This window comes from Rhincodon typus, chromosome 14, assembly GCF_021869965.1.
Source record: "Rhincodon typus isolate 14 chromosome 14, sRhiTyp1.1, whole genome shotgun sequence".
Taxonomy (NCBI): domain Eukaryota; kingdom Metazoa; phylum Chordata; class Chondrichthyes; order Orectolobiformes; family Rhincodontidae; genus Rhincodon; species Rhincodon typus.
Genome location: NC_063345.1, coordinates 2,900,719 through 2,911,313, shown reverse-complemented (window position 1 = coordinate 2,911,313; position 10,595 = coordinate 2,900,719).

The window sequence follows — 10,595 nt, the reverse complement described above, 5'->3', positions numbered from 1 at the left end:
CTCATAAACAACACCCTCACCGGAATTAGATTCACCAGAGAAGAGGAGAAGGACAAACAGCTCCCATTCCTGGACGTCATGGTCGAGCGCAGGACAAGTGGGGAATTCCTAACAAAGGTACACAGGAAAGCCACACACACTGACCAATTTCTGAACTTCAACAGCAACTACCCTAACACACACAAACGAAGCTGCACGCGAACGATATTTAAATGGGCAACAACACAGAACTACGCCAAGAGGAAGAAGAATATCTCTTCCAGGTTTTCAAAGACAACGGATATCCGAAAAACTGGGCCAGAAGATGCCTACTACACAAACAACACCATGAAGATATTACACGCCCTGACACACTCATCACGTTACCTTACATCAGGAACACATCGGAACTGAACACAAGACTCCTACGACCACTGGGCATCAGAGTAGCACACAAACTCACATCAACACTACGACAACTGCTCACCCGAACCAAAGACCCGCTACCCACTATGGCCAGGACCAAAGTCATCTATAAGATTCCCTGCAGAGACTGTGACAAAGACTACATCGGATAAACAGGAAGGAAATTAACAACAAGGGTACACGAACATCAATTGGCTACAAAAAGGCATGACCAATACTCACTCATCTCTATCCACATGAATAAGGAGAACCACCAATTTGATTGGGACAACATCAAGATCCTGGGACAAGCAAAGCAGAGACAAGCACGGGAATTTCTAGAAGCCTGGTACTCCATGAAGAAAGCCATCAATAAACACATAGAGCTCGACCCCATATACACTCCACTGCGAAGGAAAACCGGAAGTGAGGTAATCCAGCTCAACAGATTCCAGGGTTTAAAAACCAGGCAGGAAAACACACCAACGCTTCATCCGAAGCTGCACTGATGATGTTACCCAGCAGGGTAATGAAACGTCTGTGGAACAACGAACTAGCTCGGCGAACCAACCAACCACAACACCCACAACCCGAGTTACAAATCTACTCCAAAACCTTAGTGATCCAGCTGATGTTATTACTGGCCAGGTCTGATGCCAGAATGAAATCTGGCTTGATAGATCGTAATTTGTTTTGGTTTTAACCAGATGGTCTCTCGCTGAAACATAAGCCCGCAATGCTGCAGATTTAATTTTTAACAATGAAACAAAATAAATAACCAAACAAAATAAAGATAAAATAGAATAAACCAACCAATTCCTTAGAACACAAATTCAAAGTGAGGTTGTAGATTTGCTCACTGAACCGGTGTGTTTGATTGCAGACGTTTTGTCACGCTGCTCGGTAACATCGATGAGGTTTCACCAGAGGCGCACTAACGGTGTTACCTAGCAGGGTGGCGAAATGTCTGCGATCACACACACCGGCTCAGCGAGCAAGTCTGCAACCTCATCCACAACCCGAGCTACAAATCTTCTTCTCAAAAACTTTAAACAAATTCAAAGTGTTTCAAACACACAGTAAAGGCATAATCCCTTGAATTCCAAAGCACCATTTTACCAATTCCAAAGTAAAACGCTTTTTACCGAATGCAAAAACACGCTTTTTACAGCATTCACACCAAAAAATATCTTTCCCTGATCCTTTGACAGGTTTAAGACAACTGTGACTTTAACTCCTTGACTGGAAACACTGATGGCTTCTTCCTGGAGCTATCATGATGCTGAGCTGAAATATACTCTGCTTCATGTAGCCTCTTCAGGGTTTTATCCCAACATTTTCATTTTGGGACAATCACTAACTGCTTATCCTAAGATGATCTAGCTTTGTTATCTTCTCTCTTGTTCATAAGCACTGTTTTATATAATTATCTCCTTACAAACATTCCACAAAACTGCTCACAAGAAAGTAAAACTGAAAATAAAATTCTCTCTTTCTAGACTACGGGTGCTACCCCTAGGCAAAAATAGTCTCAAAATTTCTAACAAGCTGTAAAGTACAATGGTCTATTTTGCTAAGTCATAAAACACCAGAATGTAATCAAAATCCCATTAATCCTGCCAAAGTAACTCTTAGAAACTGTTTTAAAAGATATCACCATGGCTACAGAAATACTTACAAGTTAATAATTAACTTCAGGCACACAAAAAACCCATAACGTTTTTGTCACAAAAACAAAACTTCAAAACCTAAACTTAAAATAAATGATATTAATATGTATAAATCAGACAGTACATATCACAACTTTTAAGAATTCACAAGAAAAGGAAATTGGGTAAAAGGAGGTCAAAAATCTGCATGTGAATGAGGATGATGTGTCTGAATGAGTTTGTATATTTAAGATTGATCCCCATTGAGTATAGGTATAAGTATTTATTACCAATTGTAAAAGTGTAGATTGGAGAGCAGGTTCTAGAACTTACCACTGTTGACAGTGGTCAATGGAAAGCAGGGGTTGCAAGGTGATGGGAGTACATTCTACTTGACTGCACAGAAAGCATGGACAGACACTGTCTTGGCAGTACTGAAGGAATGGAGTGGTCTTTCAGATGGGACAGATGGAACATCCTGGGTCATGTATTCAGTCCCACAAGATCCCCAAGAGGAGCAGGGAAATTCTTGAGGGTGACCTTGAATAATATTATCATTCAAGCAATATCACCAAAATAGACCATCTGTTCAGTATCAGGTTTCTTTTTGAGGGATCTAACTGTATGTAAATCGCCTGTCACACTTCTAACATTATATTGGTGTCTGCCTTTAAAAATACCTACTTACAGGTTCACAGTGAGGGTCTTATTGCACTCAGAATGTTAACTCTATTTCTCTCTCCACAAATGCTGCCAGGCTTGCCTGATTTCTCCAGCATTTTCTGATTTTATTTCAGATCTCCAGCCTCTGTGCTATTTTGCTTTTATGTTGAGGAGTACCTCACTGGCTTTAAATAGCTTCCCTGAGTCCCTCGATGTTGCAGTGAAATGTCTGTCTCACTGCATGGAGACAATCGAGGATCAGCGAAGATCACAACAGTTCAGATGAAGTAAGTGAAGGATCTGTGAATTTTCTCCATTGAGTCAGTCCTATTTTTGTGCATGTGTTACATTCTGCATTAATCACTTTTCCCTTTTTAACTTCTACAGCTTGCCAAGAGAGGCATATGTTACTCCAATTGTGCTAACCATTTAATGACTGAGCAAGGGGCATTGCTTTCCATAAAACCAAAAGAAATAGGAACGTCAAATCTGCTTTACCATTCAATAGGATCATGGCTGATCTGACATTACTCAAATCCACTTTCTTGTGTTTTTTCTATAAGCTTTGATTCCCTGACTGATCAAGAATCTGTCTATCTCAGCCTTAAATATAAACAAGCTCCGTGTGGCAAGGAGATCCAAAGACTCGCAACCCTTTGAGAGAAGAAATTTTTCCTCATTTCAGCCTTAAATCGGTGCCTGTTTATTCTGAGACTGTGCCGTCTGGTCTTAGACTCTCCCATGAGGGGAAACATCCTCTCAGCATTTACCCTGTTAAGCCCCTTCAGAATTCCATATATTTCAATGGGATCACCTCTTATTCTTCTAAACTCCAGTGACTAACTCTAATTTTGCCCACCAGTGAGCTGGGCTATACTTGCTGATGAGTGCAGCCAGCATTGTATGTGGTCTATGTTCTTTAAGGGCAAAGGTATTAAATCTATAGGCAGTTGCATTAGTGACATCTGCTCAGATAATGAGGGAGAATAGGGTTGTTAGAAAGAAACTATTTCTCCACCAGGCAGGTGGGTATGTTCCGGAAGTTGGAGCCAACACATTCAGGATGATAACAGCAAAATACTGCAGATGCTGCAAATCTGAAATAAAACTGGGTGTGCTGGAGAAACTCACTAGGTCTGGCAGCATCTGTGCAGAAACAAAGAGAGTTAATGCTTCAGCTGTAAGAACAACCACGACCTCTCACTGCCTGTCATTTAAATAAACCATCTTATTCTCATTCTAACGTTTCTGTCCACTTGCCTTTATTGGGAGGTCATGTTGCAGTTGTAGAGGACATTGGTTAGGTTACTTTTGGAATGCCGTGAGAAATTCTGGTTTCCCTGCTATAGGAAAGATGTTATGAAAGTACAAAGGGCTCAGAAAAGATTTGCAAGGATGTTGCCAGGGTTAGAGGATTTGAGCTATAGGGAGAGGCTGAATAATCTGGGGCTATTTTCCCTGGAGTGTCGAAGGCTGAGGGGTGATCTTATAGAGGTTTATGAAATTGTGAGGGGCATGGGTAGGGTGACTAGCCAAGGGTAGGGCAGTCCAAAACTACAGGGCATAGGTTTGAGGTGAGAGGGGAAAGATTTAAAAGGGACCTGACTTTTTCATGCAGAGGGTGGTGCGTGTATGGAATGAGCTGCCAGAGGAAGTTGTGGAGGCTGGTCCAATTACAACATTTAAAAGGCATCTGGATGGGTACATGAACTGGAAGGGTTTAGAGGGATATGGGCCGAATGCTGGCAAATGGGACTAGATTAATTTAGGATACCTGGTCAGCATGGACGAGTTGTACTGAAGGGTTTATTTCTCTACGACTCCTGGATCAGCTGCAGGTTTCCAATGGAACACAAAACAAACATAAGGAAAAACTCCATGTTTTCCACTGAGCCACTCTTTACAGTGTCTGGGATGCAATATTGAGTTCCACAAGTTTAAAGCATTTGTAGAAGTTCATTCACATGATATGGGTGTCAGTTGCTAGACCAGCATTTATTGCCCAGAGGGAAGCGAAGAGTGATCCACTTTGCTGTGGGTCTGGAGTCACATGTAGCTCAGACCAGGTAAGGATGGCAGATTTCCTTCCCTGAGGGGTATTAGTGAAACAAGTAGTATTTCCTGATGAATGGTACTGGTTTCATTATCATAATAAGACTGAGTTCCAGCTTTTTATTGAATTCAAATCCCACCATCTGTCATAGCAGGATTTGAACCCAACATCCCAGAGCATTACCTGAGAGTCTAATTCAATAGGCTGGTGGTAATACCACTAGGCCATCAGCCCCCTCTGACCTCTTTGCTCCATTCTTCTTACATCCCCCACCAAGTGTTCACTCTCACTTTCTTTACTTCTGTGCAGTCCTCCAGAACTGAGAATCAATGCTGCGATCTGGTGTCAGCACGCCCATTGCCATTCAGAATACCAATCACCATTCAACAGACCAATCACCATTCAGTATTCCAATTATTGCAGAAAATACAGAGGCATGGGATTGAGGGTGATTTAGCGGTTTGGATCAGAAATTGGCTAGCTGTAAGAAGACAGAGGGTGGTGGTTGATGGGAAATGTTCATCCTGGAGTTCAGTTACTAGTGGTGTACCTCAAGGATCTGTTTTGGGGCCACTGCTGTTTGTCATTTTTATAAATGACCTGGATGAGGGCGTAGAAGGATGGGTTAGTAAATTTGCGGATGACACCAAAGTTGGTGGAGTTGTGGATAGTGCGGAAGGATGTTGCAGGTTACAGAGGGACATAGATAACTGCAGAGCTGGGCTGAGAGGTGGCAAATGGAGTTTAATGCGGAAAAGTGTGAGGTGATTCACTTTGGAAGGAGTAACAGGAATACAGAGTACTGGGCTAATGGTAAGATTCTTGGTAGTGTGGATGAGCAGAGAGATCTCGGTGTCCATGTGCATAGATCACTGAAAGTTGCCACCCAGGTTGATAGGGTTGTTAAGAAGGCGTACGGTGTGTTAGGTTTTATTGGTAGAGGGATTGAGTTTCGGAGCCATGAGGTCATGTTGCAGCTGTACAAAACTCTGGTGCGGCCGCACTTGGAGTATTGCGTACAGTTCTGGTCACCGCATTATAGGAAGGATGTGGAAGCATTGGAAAGGGTGCAGAGGAGAGTTACCAGGATGTTGCCTGGTATGGAGGGAAGGTCTTATGAGGAAAGGCTAAGGGACTTCAGGCTGTTTTCGTTAGAGAGAAGAAGGTTAAGAGGTGACTTAATAGAGACATACAAGATGATCAGAGGATTAGATAGGGTGGACAGTGGGAGCCTTTTTCGTCAGATGGTGATGGCTAGCACAAGGGGACATAGCTTTAAATTGAGGGGTGATAGATATAGGACAGATGTCAGAGGTAGGTTCTTTACTCAGAGAGTAGTAAGGGCGTGGAATGCCCTGCCTGCAAAAGTAGTAGACTCGCCCACTTTAAGGGCATTTAAATGGTCATTGGATAAACATGGATGATAATGGAATAGTTTAGGTTAGATGGGCTTCAGATTGGTTTCACAGGTCGGCGTGACATCGAGGGCCGAAGGGCCTGTACTGCGCTGTAATGTTCTATCACCATTCAGTACACCAATCACCATGCTCAGAATATTGGAGCAAACACGTAACTTAGAAGGAGCATTGTCCCCATCCTCCCCAGCCATGTCTTCTTGGCTTTGCTCTTGGCAAGACTGTCCCATTTTCTGCTCATCTACTCCTCCTTTCCATCCCTCTCACTCCTTTACCACCCTTCTCACTGCTTTCGTCTTGTCCATCTGCTCCCCTCCCTCTGTAAATAGCATAACAATTCACCAATTTTCCAACATCTCTCAGTTTTGAAGACTCATACCAGATTCGGATGTTAACTCTGTTTCTCTGTCCACAGATGCAGCCAGACCTGCTGAGTTTCTCCAGCACTTTCTATTTCCATTCAGGGATGATGTTAGGCAGCACTTCTTATCACAAATTGTGGTAGAAATTCAGAATTCTCTCCTCAATAAAACGTTTGAGGCTGGGTGACATTTATAAAATTTCAAACTTTGGTGTGCTCTGATTACCAACCACTGCTTGGTTTGGTTCCCTGTCACCAACCCTTCTTTCTATTATTTGAAAATGAACAAATCAAAGTTTATGTAAATGACTTCCAAGAGGCATGGTAATAAAAATCCAAATGTCACAGGAAAATCCTAATTTCTGTTAGTCTAAAGGTCTGTCTAACCATCAGTGGTAGGGGATAAATCATTGGAGAGTCTTGACAAAAGCAGACTTGCCTTACATAACAAGGAGTTGTTTATTACATGATAATAATGGGTACAATTAATATGAACTAGTTAGGGATTAATATGATTATCAGGCACAAGAGATGACATACGTTGCTCCGTCTAGACTACATGGAAGAGTGCTCAATACACAACCATGTCCTGTCTGTACTACATCATTCAGCATCTTCAACATTTATGCTTTCAGAACCAATATCTGACACAACCATTTAGCTCATAGATTTAAGTCTCAGGTAAATGGAGTTAAGATACAGTTTAGTTATGATCTAATTAAATGGTGGGTAAGGTTTGAGGACTGAATGGCTATCTCCTGTGCCTATATTCTCAGAACTGCAGTTGACATTGGGAAAATACTTTTATTTTTCAAAGTATGACTGAACTTTCCAGTGACTTTGCTTTACCCAGCTGAGGGTTATAACTGAGAAGGATGCTGACTTGTCATGGCCACTAGCCAATGAACTATTCATTGAAACATTACTTCAATAAGATTTTTTCCAATAGGCTGATTTCAAACAAATGATGACATTTCTCTCAATGACATTGTATTTTAATATCACCAATCTTTTTTGGGTTTTAAAACAATCCATCACCTTTCAGTAATGTCCTTCTTTAAGCTGCTCAGTGAAAGGAATTGAGCACTGACTGACTCGTAACAGGAAAACAGGTAGGTCATTCAGGCCTTCTAGCCTGCTCCACCTTCAATAAGATCTTAGCCAATCATCTACTTCAACACCATTTACCTTCCTCAATATCCCTGTTGTCCAGTAATCTGTTGATTTCTGTCTTGACATCTACCGATGTAAAATCAAAAGCTTTTGAAGTGCTGTTCCTTTTTTAGGTGAAGACTTCACCTGATGAAGGAGCAGTGCTCTGAAAGCTAGCAATTTTAAATAAACCTGTTGGCCTATAACCTGGTGTTGGGTGATTTCTGACCTTGTCCACCCCAGTCCAACACCAGCACCTCCACATCATGTCTTGAACCTGCTCAAGGATTGAGTTTTGACAATTCTCTAGGACAGAGAATTCCAAAGATTTCTTCTGCGTGAAGAAATTGCACCTTGTCCCAGTGTGGAATTCCTTCTCCAGGATGGTGATTAATGAGGAATTCTTTACTGCACAGGGCTGTTGAGGCTGGGTCATTAAACATAATCAAGGCTGAGATAGATAGATTTTTAATCAGGAAGGAAATCAATGGTTAAAAAGGCAGGAAAGTGGAGTTGAAGATGATCAGATCAGCCACGATCTCATTGAATTGCAGAGAAAACCTGATCAGTTGAAAGGCTTGTTTCTATTCCTCCATCTTCTGGTCAGTCAAACGTTTCTCCTTATTTATTCCAGCAAAATGTTTTAGAATCTATTATATCTCTATTTAATCTCTCTTACTCTATAGTGTAACTGATAAAATTTTGGCATTCTCCAGGCTGTAAGATCCTTCTTAAAATGTGATGCCCAGACCTGACTGCGATGCTCCAGCTGAGTTTTTTTTTGTTTACATTGTTTGTAAGAACAGGGCTTTGCTGGATACTGCTTTCAAGGAGAGGGTTGGTACAGTACACATTTTAACTCAGTACAGTGAGGGCAGAGACAGAAAAGAAAGCTTTCTCAAGAAGCAAGGAAATCCAGGGAGAACTGTTCAGTCCAAAAGGAGGCAAAAGAGAGATTTGTCTCTCAGTTATCAGTCTTCAGGAGTTACTGCTTCACCTTTTCTTCATTCTGGTTTTATTTCATCAAGGTTCAATTGTGTTTAAAAATGTTTAATTTGTATATCAGAGTTAGAATTCTGACTCATGGGAGTCCACTCTCTATTTTACCATGAGAAAATAGGATTCATAAACTTTTTTCACCTCTACAATTCAGAACTGTCTTCCCCAAGGATTATAAATGGTGAGACAGCAAAAGCTTTTGAAGTGGAGATCAAGAGATTATCAAGTTAAAGGTAATCATGTTTGAATAAATCGATACCATTATTGCATCCAAGAACTCAAACGTTTGATGAGGGCCATGTGGTTGTTGTAATTTCTGTGACATAGGTGTTTGATTTATAAATATTAACAGGTTATTGTAGAGTTTGAATTTGAGACAGTCCCTGGGCTAAAAATGGATTCCATTCCTGATTACATTTGTGATTTGATTTGTACACGAGTAGGAACACAATACAATATAGTATATATACCATTTGTAAGTTCGAGCAAACGTTCATGTCAGATCCTTTAAATAGTAATATGAGATTTCAACGCTCAATTCAAACATTTATAAGTTAGATGTTTGTAAGTCAGAGATCCAGTGTAATGGCATGTCTGGGATTTTGTCTGTGAATGAAAGAGTTTTAAAAATTAACAGCGAATCTTTGTGTAGCCTTGATTTTAAACTGTAAAGTATCAGACAGCCACTGATGGGGAGCCTTTCTTGAGTGTTGCTAAGAGTTTGTTTGATTGTAGGAGTTTTACAATCAAAGATAGCAAAACATTGAAAGTCATTAAGTTCCTTTTGGTTAAGATTCAAAAACTGATTTTTGCTTAGAAAAATAGAGTTTTGGCTTTTGTTTTGAGTTGACAGAAGAATTGGCTGGGTTAGATGTAAGAACAGTTTATCCTGGAGAAGGAAGTTAGCTCAGAACAGTTCAGAAATATATTAGCTCAGTATAAGGGTTTTAGTTCAAAATTCCAGACCAGAAGTGTTTAGGTAGGGACAGAGAAGGGGACATTTGAAGCTAAGAACTTTTAAGCCCATTTTGTTGACAATCAAGGAAAAGGTTGTAGTTGGTTCGCTTGCCGAGCTGGTTCATTAGTTCGCAGACGTTTGATTATCCTGCCAGATAACATCATCAGTGCAGCCTCCGATGAAGCGCCGTTGTGTTTTTCCACCTGGTATTTAAACTCTGGGGTCCATTGGAATTGCTTACCTCATTTCCGGTTTTTCTTCACAGTGGTGTCTATATAGGGTCTATTTCTACATGTTTATTGATGGCCTTCTTGGTGGAGAACCAGGCCTCTAGGAATTCCCGTGCTTGTCTCTGTTTGGCCTGTCCTAGGATCCTGATGTTGTCCCAATCGAACTGGTGGTTCTCCTTATCCATGTGAATGGAGACAAGTGAGTACTGGTCGTGTCTTTTTGTTGCTAGTTGGTGTTCATGTATTCTTGTGGCCAGTTTCTTTCCTTTCTGTCCAATGTAATGTTTGCCGCAGTCTTTGCACGGGATCTTGTATATCATATTGGTTCCATCCATAGTAGGTAAGGGATCTCCATCAAGCCAGATTTACATGGGGCTCTGTCTTTATTGTTTCTGACTGGGGGCTCTGTTTTACATTTTAATTCCTGAGGAACCTTTCTGAGGTTATATGTAAAGTGGTCTCTGTGCTTGAGAGTGTAGTTACAGGTAGCTCTGTTTTTATCGTTTGTTTAAATGAGGCTCTGCGTCGGAGATTATTTACAGAAAGCTTTGTGTTTCAGGCTTCATTGTACATAAACCCTAAAACACAGACATCCCTGTCAATGAAGCTCTATCCATGCCCCTCACAATGTTATAAACCTCTGTAAGGTCACCCCTAAACCTCTAATGCTCCACAGAATATAGCCTCAGCCTATTCAGCCTCTCCCTATAGTTCAAACACTCCAACCCTGG